Source organism: Mesoplodon bidens (assembly GCF_964165515.1).
Source record: "Mesoplodon bidens genome assembly, contig: HAP1_SCAFFOLD_47, whole genome shotgun sequence".
NCBI lineage: Eukaryota > Metazoa > Chordata > Mammalia > Artiodactyla > Ziphiidae > Mesoplodon > Mesoplodon bidens.
This window is the reverse complement of record NW_027671336.1, coordinates 1,288,268-1,311,030: the sequence shown is the minus strand read 5'-3', so window position 1 is coordinate 1,311,030 and position 22,763 is coordinate 1,288,268.

Below are 22,763 nucleotides of genomic sequence, written 5' to 3'. Positions count from 1 at the left end.
CATCAGAATCCTCCATGACACTAGGCATCACAATGTTCCATGCCATTTTCATCACAATGGGCCATTTCATATGTCATCACAATACTCCAGGACACCTGTGTTCAAAATACTGCATGACCTGGTCATCACAATGCTCCAAGCCCTTGTTATCACAATGTGCCATTCCAACTGTCATCGCAATAATCCATGAAACTTATTAGACCAATGCTCCATGCCCTTGTCATCACAATGCTCCATGCAGTCGTTATCACAATGCTCCATGACCCCTGTCATCACAATGCTCCGTAACTCCAGTCATCACAATGCTTCATGAGCATTGTCATCACAATGGTCCATGCCTTCTTCATCAACAGTCTCTGTGACATTTTTAACCACAATGCTCCATGAACTTTTCATCACAATGCTCTTTGACCCTTGTCATCACAATGCTCTATGCCTTTTTCTGCACAATGCTCCATTACCATTGTCATCACAATGCTCCCTGCGCTTGCCAGCAGAATGCTCCACGACACATGTTATCACAATGCACCATGCGCTTGTCATCACAGTGCTCCAAAATCTTGTCATCACAATGTACCATGCACTTCTCATCAAAATGCTCTCTCACCACTGATATTGCAATGTTACATCACTATTCATAACCATGGTCCCTCACCCCTGTCATCACAATATTCCATGACTCCAGTCATCACAATGCTACATGCATTATCATTACAATGTTTGATGACCCCTGACATCACAATGTTCCATAACCCGTGTCATCAAAATATTCCATGACTCTTTTCATCAAAAAATGCTCCATGACCCCTGACATCACAATGTTCCACAACCCCTGTCATCAAAATGTTCCATGACACTTTTCATCAAATTGCTCCATGACCCTGTCATCACAATGCTGCCTGCCCTTCTCATCACAATGCACAACGCCCTTGTCATCAAAATGCTCCATGACCTTTGCCATCACAAAGATCCATGACGCTTGGCATCACACAGCTCCATGTCATTGTCATCATGATGCTCCTTGAACACTCTCATCACATTGCTCCATGCCCTTGTCATCACAGAACTCCATGACACATGACATCAGAATGCTCCATGGCCTTCTCATCTCAATGCTCCATGCCCTTGCCATCACAATGCTCCATTACCCATGTCATAACAATGCTCCATGACCCCAGCCATAACAATGTTCCATGGCCTTCTCATCAAAAGGCTCCATATCCCATCTCATCACAATTCTCCAAGATCCCTGTAATCCCAGTGCTCCATGCCCATTTTCATCTCACTGATCCATGAAACCTGTCATCATAATTCATCATGCCCATCATCATAATGCTTCATGCTATTGTCATCACAATGAAATCAAAATGCTCCATGACCTCTGTAATAACAATGCTCCAAACCCTTGTGATCACAATATTCCATAACACTTTTCATCACAGTGCCCCATGACGCTCGTCATCACAATTATCCTTGGTCTTCTCATCACAATGCTCCATACCTTTGTCATTCCAATGCTCAATACACTTGTCATCAAAATGCTCCCTGACACATGCTGTCTGTATGCTCCTTGAACCCTGTCATGACAAGGCTCCATGCCTTGTTCATCACAATGAGCAATGCCCTTTTCATCACAATGCTCCATGCCCTTGTCATCAAAAAGCTCCATTACCCATGGCATAACAATGTTCCATGACACATGTCATCAGAAGGTTCCATGGCTTTCTAATCAAAATGTTCCATGCCCTTGTCATCACAATGCTCCAAGACCCCTGTAATCACAATGCTCCATGCCACTATTCATCTAAATGCTCCATGAACCCTGTCATCACCATGCATCATGCCCATTATCATAATGCTTCAGGCTATTGTCAGCACAATGAAATCAAAATCCTCCATGACCTCTGTCATCACAATGCTCCATGACCTCTGATATCACAATGCTACATGCACTTATCATCACAATGTTCGATGACACCTGACATCACAATGTTCCATAACCCCTCTCATCAAGATGCTCCATGTCCCTGGGCATCACAGTGCTCCATGTCATTATCATCACAATGCTCCGTGAACGCTCTCATCACATTGCTCCATGCCCTTGTCATCACAAAGCTCCATGACACATGTAATCAGAATGCTCCATGGCCTCCTCATCACAATGTTCCATTCCCTTGCCATCACATTGCTCCATTACACCTGTCATAACAATGTTCCATGATCCCTGCCATCACGTTGTTCCATGGCCTTGTCATCACAAGTCTCCATGACACTTCTCATGACAATGCTCCAAGACCCCTGTAATCACAAGGCTCCAAGACCCCTGGAATCACAATGCTCCATGCCCATTTTTATCTCAATGATCCATGAACCCTGTCATCACAATGCACCATGCACATCATCATAATGCTTCATGCTATTGTCATCACAATGAAATTAAAATGCTCCATGACCTCTGTCATAACAATGCTCCAAACCATTGTGATCACAATATTCCATAACACTTGTCATCACAGTGCCCCATGACGCTCGTCATCACAATTATCCATGCCTCCTCATCAAAATGCTCCATTACCCGTCACATAACCATGCTCCATGACCCCTGCCATCACAATGTTCCACGGCCTTTTCATCACAAGGCTCCATGACACTTGTCATCACAATGCTCAAAGACAACTGTCATCACAATGCTCCATGCCTTTGTCAGCAAAATGCTACATGACCTTGTCATTAATATGCTCTTTGCGCTTGTCATCACAATACTCCATTACCATTGTCATCACAATCCTCCATGAACATTGGGATCACATTGCTTCATGCCCTTGTCATCACAATGCTCCATGCTCCATGAAATCAAAATGATCCATGACCTCTGTCATCACAATGCTCCAAACCCTTGTGATTACAATGTTCCATAACACTTGTCATCAAAACTCTCCATGATGCCTGTCATCACAATACTCCATGCCCTTTTCATCACAATGATCCATGACCTTTGTCATCACAATTCTCAAAACACTTGTCATCACAATGCTCCCTGACACTTTTCATCAGAATGCCCCTTGAACACTGTCACGAAAAGGCTCCATGCTTTTTTCATCACAATGCCCCATGCCGTTTTCATCACAATGCTCCATGCCATTGTCATCAAAATACTCCACAAGCTTGTCATCAGAATACTCCATGACCCTTGTCATCACAATTCTCCATGCACTTGTCAGCACAATGCTCCCTAATCCTTGTCATCACAATGCTCCAAGCCATTGTCATCATAATGCTCCGTTACCTTTGTCATCAGAATCGTCCATGACACTTGGCATCACAATTCTCCATGCCATTTGCATCACAGTGGGCCATTACATATGTCATCACAATGCTCCCTGACACCTGTCTTCACAATACTGCATGACCTGGTCATCACAGTGCTCCATACCCTTGTCATCACAATGTGCCATTCCAACTGTCATCGCAATAATCCATGAAACTTATTAGACCAATGCTCCATGCCGTTGTCATCACAGGGCTTCATGCCCCTGTTATCACAATCCTCCATGACCCCTGTCATCACAATGCTACGTCATTTCAGTCATCACAATGTTTCATGAACTTTGTCCCCACATTTTTCCATGCCCTCGTCATCAACAGTCTCTGTGACTTTTTAACCAAAATGCTCCATGAACTTTTCATCACAATGCACTTTGACCCTTGTCATCCCAATGCTCTATGCCTTTCTCAGCACAATGCTCCATGACCCTTGTCATCACAATGCTCCACGTGCTTGTAAGGACAATGCTACTTGATACATGCCATCACAATGCACCGTGCGCTTATCATCTGAGTGCTCCACAATCTTGTCATCACAATGCTCCATAAATCTTGTCATCACATTGCTACATGCACTTCTCATGAAAATGCTCTCTCACCACTGATATCACAATGTTACATCACTATTCGTCACAATACTCCCTCACCCGTCATCACAATGTTCCTTGACTCCTGTCATCACAATGCTCCATGCACTTATCAACACAATGCTCGCTGACCCCTGACATCACAATGTTCCATAACCCCTGTCATCAAGATGCTCCATGACCCTTTTCATCAAATTGCTCCATGTCCCTGTCATCACAATGCTCCCTGCCATACTCATCACAATGCACAACGCCCTTGTCATCAAAATGCTCCATGACCTTTATCATCACAAAGATCCATGACCCTTGGCATCACACTGATCCATGTCATTGTCATCACAATGTTCCATGAACGCTCTCATCACATTGATCCATGCCCTTTTCATCACAGAGCTCCTTGACACATGTCATCAGAATGCTCCATGGCCTTCTCATCACAATGCTCCATGACCCCTGCCATCTGATGTTCCATGGCCTTGTCATAACAAGGCTCCATGACCATTTTCATCACAATGCTCCAATACACCTGTAATCACAATGCTCAACGCCCCTTTTCATCAGAATACTCCATGAGACATGTCATCACAAGTCTCCATGGTCTTCTAATCACAATAATACATTTCCTTGTCATTACAATGTTCCATGGCCCCTGTCATCACAATAATCCATGAACATTTTCTGCCCAATGCTCCATGACCTTATCATCACAATACTCCATGAACAATATCATCACAATGGTCCATGAATACTGTCATCACAACATTCCAGGACCCCTGACAACACAGTGATCTGGGACTCTAGTCATCACAATGCTCCATTCCCAGGTCATCACAATGCTCCATGAACCCTATCATCACTATACTCTATGAATATTTTCAGCCCAATGCTCCATGCCACTTTTCATCTCAATGATACATGAACCCTGTCATCACAATGCACCATGCCCATTATCATAATGCTTAATTCTATTGTCATCACAATGAAATCAAAATGCTCCATGACCTCTGTCATAACAATGCTCCAAACCCTTGTGATCACAATATTCCATAACACTTGTCCTCCCAATGCCCCATGACGCTCGTCAACACAATTATCCATGGTCTTCTCATCACAATGATCCATGATCTTTGTCATCACAATGCTCAATACACGTGTTATCACAATGCTCCCTAACACTTGTCGTCAGTATGCTCCTTGAACCCTGTCATGACAAGGCTCCATGCCTTTTTCATCACAATGATCCATGCCCTTTTCATCACAATGCTCCAAGACCCCTGTAATCACAATACTCCATGCCCTAGTCATCACAAACCTCCATGACGCATGTCATCATAATGCTACATGGCTTTCTCATCACAATGATCCTTGCCCATGCCATCACAATGCTCCATTACCCCTGTCATAACAATTCTTCATGACCCCTGCCATCACAATGCTCCATGCCTTTGTCAGAAAAATGTTCCAGGACCCTTGTCATTATAATGTGGCACACACTTTTCCTCACAACTGTCCACAAACTTGTCATTGCAATGCTCCATAAAATTTGTAATCACAATGCTCCATGCACTTCTCATCAAAATGCTCTCTCACCAGAGATATCACAATGCTCCATCAGTTGTCGTCACAATTCTCCCTCACCCCTGTAATAAGAATATTCCATGACCCCTGTCATCACAGTGCGACATACCCTTATAATCACAATGTTCCATGACCCCTGACATCAAATTGATCCAAAAAACTTGTCATCAAAATGCTCCATGACCCTTTTCATCCCAAAGCTCCATGACCCATGACATCACAAGGGTCTATAACCCTTGTCATCAAAATGTTCCATTACACTTTTCATCAAATTCCTGCATGACCCTGTCATCAATATACTCCCTGCCCTTCTCATCACAATGCACCACACCCTTGTCAACAAAATGCTCCATGACTTTGTCATCACAAAGCTCCATGACCCTTGGCATCACTATGCTCAATGTCATTGTCATCACAAGGCTCCATGAACCCTCTCATCACATTGATCCATGCACATGTCATCACAAAGCTCCATGACACTTGTCATCACAATGCTCGATGCCCTTCTCAACACAATGCTCCATGCCCTTGTCATTACAATCCTCTTTGACTCATGTATCACAGTGTTCCGAGCACTTGTCATGACAGTGCTCCATGCCCGCTCTCATCACAGTAATCCATGAAATATTTCAGACCAATGCTCCATGTCCTTCTCATCACAATGCTCCATTACCACTGTCATAACAATGCTCCATGACCTCTGTCATCACAATGCAACAAAACCTTTTGATCACATTGTTCCATAAAACTTATAATCACAACACCCCATGACGCTCATCATCACAATTATCCATGGTCTTATCATCACTATGCTCCATAAACTTTGTCATCACAATGCTCAATACACTTGTCAATACAATTGTCCCTGACACTTTTCGTCAGTATGCTCCTTGAACCCTGTCATGACAAGGCTCCATGCCTTTTTCATCACAATGATATTTGCCCTTTTCATCACAATGCTCCAAGTCCTCTGTAATCACAATGATCCATGCACTTGTCATCACAATGCTCCATGACGCATGTCATAAGAATGCTAAATGGCCTTCTCTTCACAATGCTCCATGCCCTTGTCATAACAATGCTCCAGGACACCTGTAATCACGATGCTCCATGCCCCTTTTCATCAGAATGCTCCATGAGACTTGTCATCACAAGTCTCCATGGTCTTCTAATCACAAAGCTACATTTCCTTTTCATCACAATGTTCCATGACCCCTGTAATCACAATACTCCATGAATATTTTCAGCCCAATGCTCCATGAACTACTCATCACAATGCTCCATGAAAAATAGCATCACAATCGTCCATGACCACTGTCATCACAACATTCCATGACCCCTGACAACACAGTGATCCGGGATTCTTGTCATCACAATGCTCCATTCCCTAGTCATCACAATGCTCCATGACCCCTGTCATCACAATACTCCATGAACATTTTCAGCGCATTGCTCCATGACACTTGTCATCACAATGCTCCCTGACTCTTGTCGTCAGAATGCTCCTTGAACCCTGGCACAAAAAGGCTCCATGCATTTTCCATCACAATGTCCCATGCCGTTTTCATCAAAATACTCCATGCCATTGTCAACAAAATACTCAAAAAGCTTGTCATCAAAATGCTCCATGACCCGTGTCATCACAATTCTCCATGTACTTGCCAGCACAATGCTCCCTGACCCTTGTCATCACAATGCTCCAAGCCATTGTCATCACAATGCTCCATTACCTTTGTCATCAGAATCCTCCCTAACACTTGGCATCACAGTGCTCCATGCTATTGTCATCACAATGGTCCATTACATATGTCATCACAATGCTCCCTGACACCTGTCTGCACAATACTGCATGACCAGGTCTTCACAATGCTCCATGCCCTTCTCATCACTATGTGCCATTCCAACTCTCATTGAAATAATCCATGAAACTTATTAGACCAATGCTTCATGCCCTTGTCATCACAATGCTCCATGCCCCTTTTATCACAATGCACCACAACCCATGTCATCACGATGCTCATTGACTCCAGTAATCACAATGCTTCATGACCTTTGTCAACACACTGGTCCATGCCCTCGTCATCAACAGTCTCTTTGACCTTTTTAACCTAAGTGCTCCATGAAATTTTCATCACAATGCTCTTTGACCCTTGTCATCACAATACTCTATGCCTTTCTCAGCACAATGCTCCATGACCGTTTTCATTCTAATGCTCCATATGCTCGTCAGCACAATGCTCCATGACACATTTCCTCACAATGCACCATGCGCTTGTCATCACAGTGCTCCACAATCTTGTCATCACAATGCTCCATTAACTTTGTCATCACAATGCTCCATGCAATTCTCATCAATATGCTCTCTCACCACTGATATCACAATGTTACATCACTATTCATTACAATACTCCCTCACCCCTGTCATCAGAGTGTTCCATGAATTCTGTCATCACAATGCTACATGCACTTATCATCACAATGTTCGATGACCTATGACATCACCTTGTTCCATAACACCTGTCATCAAAATGCTCCATGACACTTCATCAAAAGGCTCCGTGTCCCCTGACATCACCATTCTCCATACCCCTTGTCATTACAGTGCTCCATGATGCTCGTCATCACAATTATCCATGGTCTTCTCTTCACAATGCTCCACGGTCTTGCCATCACAATGTTCCATGCCCTGGTCATCACAATGCTCCATGTTCCCTGTCATCACAATTCTCCACGTTCTTGGCATCACTATGTTCCATAACACTTCTCATCACTCTCTTACATGCTTTGTCAGCACAGGCTTGTCATCAGAATGCTACATGACCCTTGTCATCACAATTATCCATGACCCCTGTCATCACAGTGATCCATGACACCTGTTATCACAATGCTCCATGTCCCTTGTTATAACAATTCTCCAAGTGCATTTCATCACAATGCTCCATGACAGTTCTCATCACAATGTTACATGCTTTGGTCCTCACAATTCTCCATGCACATGTCATCGCAATGCCCCATGACCCCTATCATAGCAAGCTCAATGCCTTTGTCATCACAGTGCTTCACGACATTTTCATCAAAATTCTCATTGGCCGTTGTCATCATAATGTTCCATGCACTTGTCATCAAAATGCTCCATGACCCTTGTCATAACAATGCTCCAAGCCCTTGTCATCACAATGCTCCATTACCTTTGTCATCACAATCCTCCAAAACACTTGGCATCACAATGCTCCATGCCATTGCCACCACAATGGAACATAAAATATGTCATCACAATGCTCCCTGACACCTGTCTTCACAATACTCCATGACCTTGTCATCACAATGTGCCATGCCCAATGTCAACACAATTATCCATGAAACTTGTCAGACCAATGCTCCATGCCCCTGTCATCACAATGCTCCATGCCCTTGTCATCACAATGCTCCATGACCCGAGTTCTCACAATGCTCCGTGACTCCAGTCATCACAAGGCTTCATGACCTGTGTCATCACAATAATCCATGCCCTCATCATCACAAGGCTCTCTGAAATTTGTCACCACAATGCTCCATGAACTTTTCATCACAATTCTCCGTGACACTTGTTATCACAATGCTCCGTCCCTCTGTCAACTCAATGCGCCATGACCCTTGTCCTCACAATGTTCCATGTGCTTGTCAGCACAGTGCTCCCTGACCCATGTCATCACAATGCGCCATGCGCTTGACATCACAATGATCCACAATATTGTCATCACAATGCTCCATAAACCATATCATCGCAATGCTCCATGCACTTCTTATCAATATGCTCTATCACCACTGATATCAAAATGTTCCCTCACTAGTCATCACAGTACACCCTGTCCCCTGTCATCCCAGTGGTCCATAACCCGTCATGAAAATGTTCCATGACACCTGATATCACAATGTTCCATAACCCCTGTCATCAAAATGTTCCATGACATTTTTCATCAAATTGATCCATGACACTGTCATCACAATGCTCCCTGCCCTTCACAACAGAGTGCACCACAGCCTTGTCATCAAAATGCTCCCTGACCTTTGTCATCACAAAGCTCCATGACCCTTGGCATCACAATGCTCCATGCCCTTGTCATCATAATGCTCCATGAACCCTCTCATCACATTGTTACATGCCCTTGTCATTACAGGCTCCGTGATGCTTTTCATCACTATGCTCGATGCCATTCTTCTCACAATGCTCCATGCGCTTGTCATTACAATCCTCCATGACCCGTGTATCACAGTGTTCTGTGCCCTTGTCATCACAATGCTCCTTGCCCCTTCACATCACAATAATCCATGAATCATTTCAGACCAATGCTCCATGCCCTTGTCATCACAATGCTCCTTTACACCTGTCATAAAAATGCTCCATGACACCTGCCATCACAATATACCACAGCCATGTTATCACAAGGCTCCATGACCCTTGTCATCACAATGCTCCAAGACCCCTGTAATCACAATGCTCCATGCAGTTGTCATCACAAAGCTTCATGACGCATGTCATCAGAATGCTCCATGGCCTTCCCTTTCACGATGCTCCATGCCCTTGTCCTCACAATGCTCCAAGACCCTTGTAATCACAATGCTCCATGCCCCTTTTCATCTCAATGCTCCATGAACCCTGTCATCACGATGCACCATGACCATCATCATAATGCTTCATGCTACTGTCATCAGAATGAAATCAAAATGCTCCATGACCGCTGTCATCACAATGCTCCAAATCCTTGTCATCAAAATGTTCCATAACACTTATTTTCACAACGCCCCATGACGCTCGTCATCACAATTATCCATGGTCTTCTCATCACAATGCTCCATGAACTTTGTCATCACAATGCTCAATACCTCTGTCATCACAATGCTCCCTGACACTTGTCATCAGTATCCTCCATGAACCCTGTCATGACAAGGCTCCATGCCATTTTCATCACCATGTTCCATGCCCTTTTCCTTACAGTGCTCCAAGCCCCCTGTAATCACAATGCTCCATGCCCTTGTCATCACAGAACTCCGTGATGCATGTCATCAGAACGCTCCCTGGCCTTCTCATCCCATGCTCCATGCCCTTGTCATCACAATGCTCCACGACCCCTGTAATCACAATGCTCCATGCCCCTTTTCATCAGGATGCTCCATGAGACTTGTCATCAAAAGGCTCCATGGTCTTCTCATCACAATGCTCCAGTACCTTGTCATCACAATGCTAAATGACACCTGTCATCACAATACTCCATGAACATTTTCAGCCCAATGCTCCATGACTCCTCATCACAATGCTCCATGACCCCTGTCATCACAATGCTCCATGAACCCTGACAACACAATGATCCGGGACTCTTGCCATCAAAATGCTCCATGCGCTTGTCATCCCACTGCTCCATGACAGCTTTAATCACAATGCTCCGTGACGCTTGTCATCACAGTGCTCCATGAGCATTGTCATCACAATGCTCCATGCTTTTGTCAGCAAAATGCTACATAATCTTCTCATCACAATGCTCCATGAGCTGGTCATCACAATCATCCTTGACCCTTGGGATCACACTGCTTCATGTCCTTGTCATATCTCTCTTGCCTTTCTGGTTTTTACAGATTATCCGATGTCCCATTTGACCGCTGGGTAGTGACAATACTTCGTAGTGTGGATTTGCATTGCATGCTTGCTTCATTGGCCAAAAAGGGTGTATGAGTTTTCTCCTGAATATATTCAGGAGAAAAGCCATACGCCGTTTTTGGCCAAGGGCATCACTGTCGAAGTTGTGATGCTTTTCCTGTGCTTTAAAAGCGATTCCAATTTACCTCATGAAATATGTTTTGTGCAATTCTGCCTCATTTTAAAGTCCGCTTCGTTCCCTTCTCCCAACAGAATTTTGGAAGAGAGTAGTCCTTTATAACTCTGCAGGTTTGTGAATTGCTGTGCCCCTGAGCTCCAATTTTCAAATCCCATTTTTGGGAGCTGACCGCAAATCCACAATTTTGCTTCAGGACCTATACTGGTTCCAGGGGTGGCTATACTGTACCCTACGGGTGGCTGAGGCTTTGGTTAATTCTTCTTCCTGACGGGAATTTAGAGTGACATGTGCCCGTCCAAATGCCTACATCTACTCTCTGATTGGTTCTCCCTCTTCCATTTCATCCTCTGCACAATTAGCAAACTGTGCGAACCAGGAGGTTATGGGGGTTAACTCTCCTAAGTTGGGAGATTGATAGTAAGGCAGTTGGAATGCCAACCTGGAGCACAAGGAGAGGACAAATTAGGAGACTTTTAGAAACCTTTCGCCATCACAGTGTGTCCATTCTCTAGGTTTCCCATACGTGTTATAACTGTATTGATATTCCCTTCTACCTGGAGATTTGGGACTCATGGAATGGTGTCATGCATTACTACTTTAAAGGATCTGCATTTTCTCTCCCAATCTCACCAGTCCTCTCAGTCCCAAGTGTCCAGCCTTATGTCTCATCCAGTTGTCTTTGCAGATAGGGTCATTCCAGGTTTCATCAGAACCCCTGAAGGAATTGTGTAAGAATTTCGCTGTTTTTTTGTTTGGTTTTTGAAATTCATTTTTATAATGGGGTTGAGCTGATTTTCACTGACGTGTTTATGCCGGTCTAGACACACTTGATTCCCTTACGGAGACATATCAATACATAGGTTTTAAGATACTTACTTACTAGTCAGATATATTCCTCTGCAGGGAATAGGGGTTTTGAGTCCCATTCACTGAGGAAGGTGTAGGTCTTGTCTCTTCTGTATTTGGTTTATGGAATGTTACCTGTGCTAATATCAAACTCTGGTTTTATGCATCACCCCACCTCTCCTTGCCTTTAAGCAGGCATAAGAGTGTTTTCTAAATGTGAGACTCTGTTCTCTTTCTTAATTCATTTCATGTGTTGTGATGTTGACATTCCCTCTGTAAGTGCTATCTTATGATAAGATTCTTTTTTTCTGTGTGACTAATTTCACTTAGAATCATCATACCTAAATCCACTCATTATGCTGCTACTGGCCTTATGACATTGATTTCACGTTTGAGTGATATTCCGTTGTACAGAATTACCACAAGTTCTTTATGCATTTCTCTTTTTCCTGGGATAATTTAGGTGTACCGAAGTAGAGGTTCTTGTATGCAGAGCAGCCCTAAACTTCGGGGTGCCTGTGTCTTGTCGATATTTAGTCTTCCCAAGTTATATGCCCATGAGTTGAAGTCCCCTTTGCTCGGGGGCTTTGTATTTTAAATGTTTTAGGAAACAGCATACACTTCTTCAGAGTGGCTCCTGGATATTTATACCCCACCCATCAGCGTGCCTAGGCTCCCTGTTCTCCATGGCCTCTCCTGCATTTCTGGTTTGTACACATTTTTTGGATGGCCTTTCTAAGCAGTGTATATTGAGACTTCTTTGTTGTGGGATTTGCATTTCCCTCTTGCTTGGTTGGCCAAAAACTCTGTATGTGTTTTATTTTCCTGAAGATTTCACGAAAAAAACACATACACCCTTTTGCCCAACTGCATCATTTTAGAAATTTTGCTGCTTTTCATATGTTTTAAATGTGAGTACAATCTACCTTTTGAAATCTGTTTCCTGCAATTCTGCCTCTCATTCAGATCCTCTTCATTGCCTTACCTGAATATATTTTTGGACGTTGGTTATCATTTATATCTTTGCAGGTCTTTGAATTGTCTGCTCCTGAGCTCCATTTTGCAACTCGCTTTTTTTGTGAGCTGGCAGCCAAACCATTGGATTGCTTCAGGCCCTATTCTGGTTCTGAGGAGGCAGGCTGAGCCTTTGGTAAATTCTTGTTCCTAATGGGAAATTAGAGTGGCATGTTCCTGTCCGAAAACCTAAGACTTGTCTCTAAAGTTTTCTCATCCTTGCGCTTCTTCCTCTGGACAAATTCCAAACTGTGGGCAAGAGGATGTTGACGGTGCTGATATCCCCAAGTGAGGAGATTGTTAGGAAAGATGCTGGAGGGTTGAACCCGAGTACCAGGCGATGAGGAGATGAGGTGCCTTTTCCAAACTCTTTCCGATCAAACGGTGTACCATCCTCTAGGTGTGACAGGCATGTTTTAGCTGTAGGAATGGTCCCGTGCATGTAAGGAGAACACCAGGGATTTTTCCAAATCAGTGCCTCCCTGAACCCCAAACTGGGGAATTTTTAAGCTACGGCTACACGTATGTCCATTAAGGGCCTTGGGAAATAGGCAGAGCCCAAACTTTAGATGATTGAAATCTTCAGGGTCAGAAGCGCTCACCATCGGCCTTGCTTAGGTTACATTTTATCTGTCATTGATAGATGATGTCAATAAAAATATCGATTCTTTTTCAGATTATTTCCCCTTATAGGTTATTGCAAAATATTCAGTGTAGTTCCCTGTGCTATACAGTAGTTCCTTGTTGATGACCTATTTTATACATAGCAGTGTGTATGTGTTAATCCCAAACTGTTAATTTATCCCTTCTCCTACCTTTCCCCTTTGGTAATAATAAATTGTAAGATTTTATACTTCTCAGAAATGGGGGAACTGAAAGAGAGGTATCATTTTCAATGGAAAAGCATTCAAAACAAGATTGAAGCTTCAGCCAAGAGTATTCAATGTACATCCATGGAAATAAATCACTTCATTTCTCTAATGTTGACCTGAAAACAAGACAGACGTGTTCACTGAACTTGCTTGTAGTAAAGTGATGGAAATATCAAATGTAAGTCTTAGAAACATCTTATTTTACCCGAGCGTTATACACTGCTCTATGTTAACTACAGTTTGGCTCACACATCTGTTCATTGAAGTTACAATGTTCTCAATTTCTGTTACTGATCCTCCAGAGTGGACCCCAACAGGAGTCCCCGTGCCCAGTGTCATTGGAGCCAACAGATCAAGACTGAGTTTGGTTCAGAAGCAAAGGAAACATTATTTTGAAAACAGAGTGGAGAGGTGAGAGCGTGCACTCCCCCACGGGCTGTGGGCTGGGCTGCTGTGTAGGGATCCCGGTAGCGTCTGTGGGAGGGAGAGGATGGAGCTCTCGAGGGCTGGGTTGGCTGCAGCTCAGGCTCTATGCCACGGGGTCTGCATGGGACCCCGCTAGCTGAGGTGTCGACCCAGCCATTCTGTTCTAGGAAATCGGTTCTGAAGTGCCAGGTGTGGGACCTCTGCATGCGGAACCCTAGGAGCACGTGAAATTAGACAAAGCACAAAGGAAAAACAGGTTAGACTTTATTTTATTGCCCAGATTCTCTTTTTATCTCACAGGAATTTTTAATGAACGTTGCCGGAGACAAACACCTCCTCTGCTTTTTGTTCTGTTCCACATTCTTGGGGTGTTGAGGGTGCAGACCCCTCTTTTGTAACTGCTTCATGCTATGGTGGGAGCCCTGATACCTGCGGGGATGGGCAAAACGTCTCCCCACCAGCCTCCAGGAGAGGTTGATTGTCCCAAGGCCTCCTGCCTCACTTCTCGTCCGCCTGAGCACCAGCATTGGAAGTGTTATAGATTCTAATGTCCTTTAATAGTCCAGGAAAGAGATGTGCAGAGATGCTGAGGTGGCAGGTTTCACCACACACCACATTTGTTCGGCGACCGTAGGAAGATAGTTTTTCCCAGCCTAGATGCTCTGACCAGTAGTCTGTGCTTTCTTTAATTAGGTACCTGAATTAATGTACAAACAGCACCATGGGTCAGAGCCTTGCCCGCACAACTCCCAGACAGTCCAGGGTCAGTGGTGATCCAGGACCATGACGTCCACTGAGTCAACGGCCTTTAGAAGTAGACAGCAGTCCAGCCGGCCATATTGGCCACCATCACCGTGTTGTCTGTAGGGTTTTCTATGGTGAAAGCGTGATATACATTTCCCCCTCCAAGCTTATTAGCTCCCCTGTGGGTGCAGTACGTCCTGCAAGCAGTAGTCTGCTCTTTCGGGGCACAGTCTTGTAGTTTTCTGAGAGAAACTCCAGGTCAAGTGATGGTCACACATGTCATCTTGGGGGCACTTTGCACCCGTTTGTCTCTCTGGAGTTTGGAGTTGGAGGACCTCCTCACTCGAGGTCAGTGTGCCCACAGAGAGAACCCTGCAACTTCAGGGCATGTTGGGTGGTTAGGATCACCACGTGTGCTCCTTTTCCCTTAGGAGGGAGCTGGCCTTGTGGGCTGCTGATTTTCAGCTTTTTAGATACCCCAGTATCCTGGCCTGATGAGTCGGGGGCAAAGCCCTTGGTGACTATAGTTTATCATACCTGAAGGGCATTCTTGTGTTGCTCCATTTCAAGTGGTCCCAGTTTTAGCACTAAGGCTCCAAGGGCTATTAACATTTGACCGGGTATGTAAAGGTCAAAGGGTTTAGCTAAATTAGGGTGTTCCTGGGCAAGGGTCTGAATTGACTGCTCTTTCCATTCTTGAGAGGCTGCTTCTGGATTCGATTCAATAGGATCATCATCTTTTCATGTCAGTGTTTCATGTAGAGGCCCAGGTATTAGACTGTAGTTAGGGATCCAGATGCAGAAAACCTTGGCCTCCCAAGAAACCCCTAAGCTGTCTGCTAGTTTTAGAAGAGGTAAGGCTGCAAATGGCTTCTTCCCTATCCTGGGATGCGTTTCTCCGAATATCTGTGAGAATGAAGCCCAGGCATGTCACCTGAGCCTGGGATATTTGAGCCTTTTTCTTGGACACCTTCTATCCTTTCTTGGCTAGGTAGTTCAGAGGCGTCTTTAGTAGGCCTGTCGATCAGAATGTCATCTTCATATTGAAGGAGGGTTCCCTTTTACAGAAGTAGAACTTTTAGGTCTTTAGAGGACATTTCCCCAATGATGGTGTGGGGATTTTTGAACCATTGGGGCAGGACGGCCCAGCATTATTGCTTTTGTTGCATGTAGTGTCCTGCCACTCACAAGCCAAAAATTCTTGTGACTCTGAGATGAATGGAATACAGAAGAAAGAATCATTGATGTCTAATACAGAATGCCATGGCCTGGTGGATGGTAGAATGACAAGCAGGGTGTAGGAAATAGGAGCTACTGGATATATATCCTCGGTGGCTTCACTGACTGTCCTGATATCCTTTACCAGGTCTCCAGCAGCCCATTGGGCTCTCGTGGTCAGGCCAATCCCACCATATGGAGCTCACCTGGGCTGCACCCCTCACCCCACAGCCCACGGGGCTCTCGTGGTCAAGTCTCTCCCACGGTATGGAGCTCACCTGTGCAGCTACCCAGCAGCCCATGGGGCTCTCATAGTCAGGCCCTTCCCAGGATACGGAACTCCCCTGGGCAGGTACCCCGGCAGGGCTGGACACACAGGAACTGTGCACATAGCCCATCTTGCAGAGAACCCCCAGCTCACCTGTCACTCACAGCTGACACAGAACACCTCAGAGCAGGACTTGAACTAACAAACAGCAGCTCTGACAGGTCTGTGACCCTGGCTATCACTCTGTGCAGCCTCTCTCTGCCTGGTCTTCCAGACACTTCCACTGTAGCCAGGGAACCAGGCCTCTGTGTCCACCCACCATCACTCCTCTCCCTGACTCCTGGGTTCTTCTCATTAGGAGAGGGTCTTCTTGAAGTTGTTTTCCACTCATGGAACAGATAGAATGGTAAGAAAACAAGCCTCAGCTGCAGCCCCTTGTCTATCCTAACTCTCAAGAGCTCCCACATGTTCCTTGTGCCTGGCCCGTTTAGCAAGGTTCATTTTCTGCAACTGTGAGCCCCTGAGGGATGAGGATTGGCTGATTTGGGCACCCTGACACTGCCTGCCAGTCCTCACCAGGTGTGCCTTTGTTGAGGTCAATATAAACACCTCTCCAGTCAGCAAGAGCCCCTGTAGCTGTGTCTGACGCCATATTCTCTGCCCCGTCAGCAGTGTCAGCTCTGGGGTGGTGGTAGGGAGTGAGGGGCCGTGGCTTTGTGGGTCGCCCAGTGTGAGTGGGGCTCTGCTGGACTTTCTGCAGGAGTTGCCAGGCTGCCACCTGCTAAAGAAGAGGATGTGTCACCCATACCTGCCGCTGGAATTTCTCCCCAGGCAGAGGTGAGGAAGTACAAAAGCAGTGGGGGCCGTGGCAGGAGGGGTATCTCAGGCAGGAAAATGGAAAGCTTCCAGAAGAGCATCTGGGGCCAGGACAATCCTGGCTGGCCTGCAGGCACCAAGTCAGCCTGCATGCTGTCGCTGGTGTGGTTCCACAGCCCTTCTTCTAGGCTTGCAATTGCTTCTACATATTCAGGTGTTTTACCTGGAAAGGGTGGGAAGAGTTCAGCTGCAGCAGGACTGGGGCTCAGCTCACATTTACTCACAGACGCCTCGACACAGTTCCCCAGCTTTGCAATGAGGATGCTCCTTGTTGGGGGGAGCGCTGCTGACTGCATGGGAGACGATTTCCCACCTCTGACCAACTTAAGAATTTTTTACCACTGGAGCAAGTGCCCTAACACGATTTTCCTCTGTATAAATGGTGGTTTCTGTTTTTTTTTTTTTTTTTCTCTTTTTGGTTCAAGGTAGATTTTATTTATTCCTATTTTGTTTTAATTTCGTGATATAAAAATGGAAATAATGCATTAATATAAAGACGTCTATGTGAAGGGAAAACCTTTTTTTCTGTTTTATTTTATTAAATGTTATTTATTTATTTTTAATTTTTTAAAATTTATGTATTTCTTTTATACAGCAGGTTCTTATTGGATATCTATTTTATACATATAAGTGTACACATGTGAATCCCAATCTCCCAATTCATCCCACCACCACCCTCACATGGCGTTCCCCCCTTGGTGTCCATATGTTTGTTCTCTACATCTGTGTCTCTATCTCTGCCCTGCAAACTGGTTCATCTGTACCATTTTTCTAGGTTCCACATATATGCATTAATATACAATATTGGTTTTTCTCTTTCTGACTTACTTCACTCTGTATGACAGTCTCTCGATCCTTCAAGGTCTCTACAAATGACCCAATTTCATTCCTTTGTATGGCTGAGTAATATTCCATTGTATATATGTACCACATCTTTATCCATTCGTCTGTCTGTGGGCACTTAGGTTGCTTTCATTACCTGGCTATTGTAAATAGTGCTGCAATGAACATTGTGGTGAATGTGTCTTTTTGATTTATGGTTTTCTCTGGGTATATGCCCAGTAGTGGGATTGCTGGATTATATGGTAATTCTATTTTTAGTTTTTTAAGGAACCTCCATACTGTTCCCCATAGAGACTGTATCAATTTACATTCCCAACAATAGTGGAAGAAAGTTCCTTTTCTTCACACCCACTCCAGCATTTGTTGTTTGTAGATTTTCTGATGATGCCCATTCTAACAGGTGTGACGTGATACCTCATTGTAGTTTCCATTTCCATTTCTCTAATAATTAGAGATGTTGAGCAGATTTTCATGTGCGTACTGGCCATCTCTATGTCTTCTTGGAAGAAATGTCTATTTAGATCTTCTTCCATTTTTGTATTGGGTTGTTTGTTTTATTAATATTGAGCTGCATGAGCTGTTTATATATATTGGAGATTAATCACTTGTCCATTGATTCGTTTGCAAATATTTTCTGCCATTCTGAGGGTTGTCTTTTTATCCTGTTTGTAGTTTCCTTTGATTTGCAAAAGCTTTTACATTTCATTAGGTCCCATCTGTTTAGTTTTCTTTTTTATTTCATTACTATAGGAGGTGGATCAAAAAAGATCTTGCTGTGATTTACGTCAGAGTATCCTTCATAAGTTTCCCTCTCAGAATTTTATACTATCTGGTCTTACATTTAGGTCTCTAATCCATTTTGAATATATTTTTATGTATGGTGTTGGGGAGTGTTCTAATTTCATTCTTTTACATGTAGCTGTCCATATTTCCCAGCACCAATGATTGAAGAGACTGTCTTATCTCCATTTTATAGTCTTGCCTCCTTTGTCATAGATTAGTTGAACATAGGTGTTTAGGTTTATCCATGTGCTTTCTTTTTTTTTCCTTTTACACGTTTATTGGAGTATAATTGCTTTACAATGGATTGTTCATTTCTGCTGTATAAAAAAGTGAGTCAGCTATACATATACAAATATCACCAGATCCACTCCCTCTTGCATCTCCCTGTCACACCCCATATCCCACCCCTTTATGTGGTCAAAAAGCACCGAGCTGATCTCCCTGTTCTATGTGGCTGCTTCCCAGTAGCTATCGGTGTTACATTTGGTAATGTATTTATGTCCATGCCACTCTCTCACTTCGTCCCAGCTTACCCATCCCCCTTCCAGTGTCCTCAAGTGCTTTCTCTATGTCTGTGTCCTTAATCCGGTCCTGCCACTAGGTTCTTCAAAATCTTTTTTTTCTTCATTAGATTCCGTATATCTCTGTTAACATACAGTATTTGTTTTTCCCTTTCTGACTTACTTCACTGTGTAGGACAGATTCTAAGTCCATCCACCTCAGTACAAATAACTCAGTTTTGCTTCTTTTTATGGCTGAGTAATATCCCATTGTATATATGTGCCAGATCTTCTTTATCCATTCATCTGTCGATGGACACTTAGGTTGCTTCCATGTCCTGGCTATTTTAAATAGAGCTGCAAAGAATATTTCTGTACATAACTCTTTTAGAATTATTGTTTTCGCAAGGCAAATTCCCAGTTGTTGGATTGTTGTGTTGTATGGTACTTCTATTGTTAGTTATTTAAAGGAACCTCTGTACTGTTCTCCCTAGTGCCCATATCAATTTACATTCCCACCCACAGTGCAAGTGTGTTCCCTTTTCTCCAATAAAGGCCTCTCCAGCATTTATTGTTTTGTAGATTATTTTCATGATTGCCACTCTGACTGCTGTGAGGTGATTCCTCAAGGTAGTTTTGATTTGCATTTCTCTAATGATTAGTGATGTTCAGCATCCTTTCATGTGTTTCTTTATAATCTGTATATCTTCTTTGGAGAAATGTCTATTTAGGTCTTCTGCCCGTTTTTGGATTAGGTTGTTTGTTTTTGTGATATTGAGCTACATGAGGTGCTTGTAAACTTTGGAGATTAATCTGTCAATTGCTTCATTTGAAAATATTTTCTCCCATTCTGAGGGTTGATTTGCATCTTGTTTATGTTTTCCTGTACTGTGTAAAAGCTTTTAAGTTTCATTAGGTCCCATTTGTTGATTTCTGTTTTTATTTCCATTTCTCTAGGAGGTGGGTCAAAAAGGATCTTGTTGTGATTTATGTCATAGAGTGTGCTGCCTATGGTTTCCTCTAAGTGTTTTATAGTGTCTGGTCTTATATTTAGATCTCTAATCCATTTAGCGTTTATTTTTGTGTATGGTGTTATGGAGTGTTCTAATTTCATTCTTTTATGTGTAGGGGTCCAGTTTCCCCAGCACCAATTACTGAAGAGACTGTCTTTTCTCCATTGTATATCCTTAGCTCCTTTGTCATAGATGAGATAGCAATAGGTATGTAGGTTTATCTCTGGGCTTTCTGTCCTGTTCCATTGATCTGTGTTTATGCCAATCTACATACACTTGATTCCATTATGGAGCCATATAAATACATAGGTTTCAAGATTATTACCAGTCAGATATACACCTCTTCAGTGAATAGGGTGTTTTGTGTCCAGTTCATTGAGAAAGGAGTAGGTCTTGTCTATTACATATTTGGTATATGGAATGGTATCTGTGCTAATTTGAAACTCTGCTTTTACACATCACCCCACGTCACCTTTCCCCTTAAGGAGGCATAAGTGTGTTTTATAAATGTGTAACTCTGTTCACTTTTGAATTTCAGTTCATGGGTAGCCATGTTTACATTCCCTCTATAAGTGATATATTACAATAAGTTTCTTTTTTCTTTGTGGCTCATTTCACTTAGCATCATCGTACCTAAAGCCACTCATTATGCTGCTATTGGCCTTATGACATTGATTTTATGTCTGAGTGACATTCCATTGTATATAAGTACCACAACACCTATATCCATTTTTTTTTTCATTTCCTGGGATATTTAAAGTGTACTGAAGTCGAGGTTCTTGTAAACAGAGCAGCCCTAAACTTTGGGCTGGCTGTGTGTTGTGGATTTTTAGTTTTCCCAAAATACACGCCCATGAGTGTAAGTGTGCTATGCTCTGTAGCTCTGTTTTAGAAAACAACATACAGTTCTCCAGAGAGGCTGTTGGCAATTTACAACCTGTCCATCGGCGTAATCAGGCTCCTTTTTCTCCATGGCCTGTCCTGCATTTGTGGTTTTTACACTATTTGCGGATGGCCCTTTTGACTGTAGGTAAGGGACACTTCTATGTAGTGTGGATTTGCAATGCCTGATGGCTTGCTTGGCCAAAAAAGGCGTATGCATTTTTTCCCGAATATATTCAAGAAAATACACATACTCCCTTTTTGGCCAAGGGTAACATTGTCGAAGTTCTGTCTCTTTTCATGTGCTTTAAAGATGACTCCATTCTACCTATTGAAATCTGTTTCCTTCAATTCTGCCTTGCATTCAAATCCACTTCACTGTCTTACCTCAATATATTTCTGGATGATAGTTGTCCTTTATAACTCTGAAAGTTTGTGAATTGCTGTGTCCCTGATTTCCATTTCTCAACTCGCCTATTTGTGAGCTGGCTGCAATACCGTAGGATGGCTCTAGGCCCTAGTCTGGTTCCGGGGCTTCAGGCTGATCCTTTGGTTAATTCTTCTTCCTGATGGGAAACGAGAGTGACATGTGCCCATCCAAACACCTACAGCTAATCTCTCATTTGTTTCCCCTCTTCCTGTTCATCCTCTGCACAATTTGAAAACTGTGCATAGCAGGAGGGTAAAGGCGCTGATACTCCAAATGGGGAGATATTTAGTAATGCAGATGGAATGGCGAAGCCGAGAACGACGAAAGGAAAAATGAGGTACCTTTTAGAAAACTTTCCCAATTACACAGTGTACCACCCACTGGGTTTCCCATGCATGCTTTAACTGTAGTAAGATTCCCTTAAACCTGGAGAGTTGTGACCACTAGAATGGGTAGCACACAGTATTCCTCTAAGTGGTGTTCTTTTGCTCACACAACCTCAGCAATCTTGTCAGCCCCAAGTGTCCAGTCTTATATCTCATCCAGCTGTGGGTGTAAAGGTGGACAATCCAGGTTGCATCACAGGCCCTGAAAGTAATTCTTAAGACTTTCTCTCTGTTTCGCTGTTCTTGCATTTTGCTTCTGAAATTTATTTTTATAAGGGTGTTAGGTGAATTTCAGTGCTTTGTTCTTGCTGTTATACACACACATTATTCCTTTATGGAGACATGAGAATACATATGTTTTAA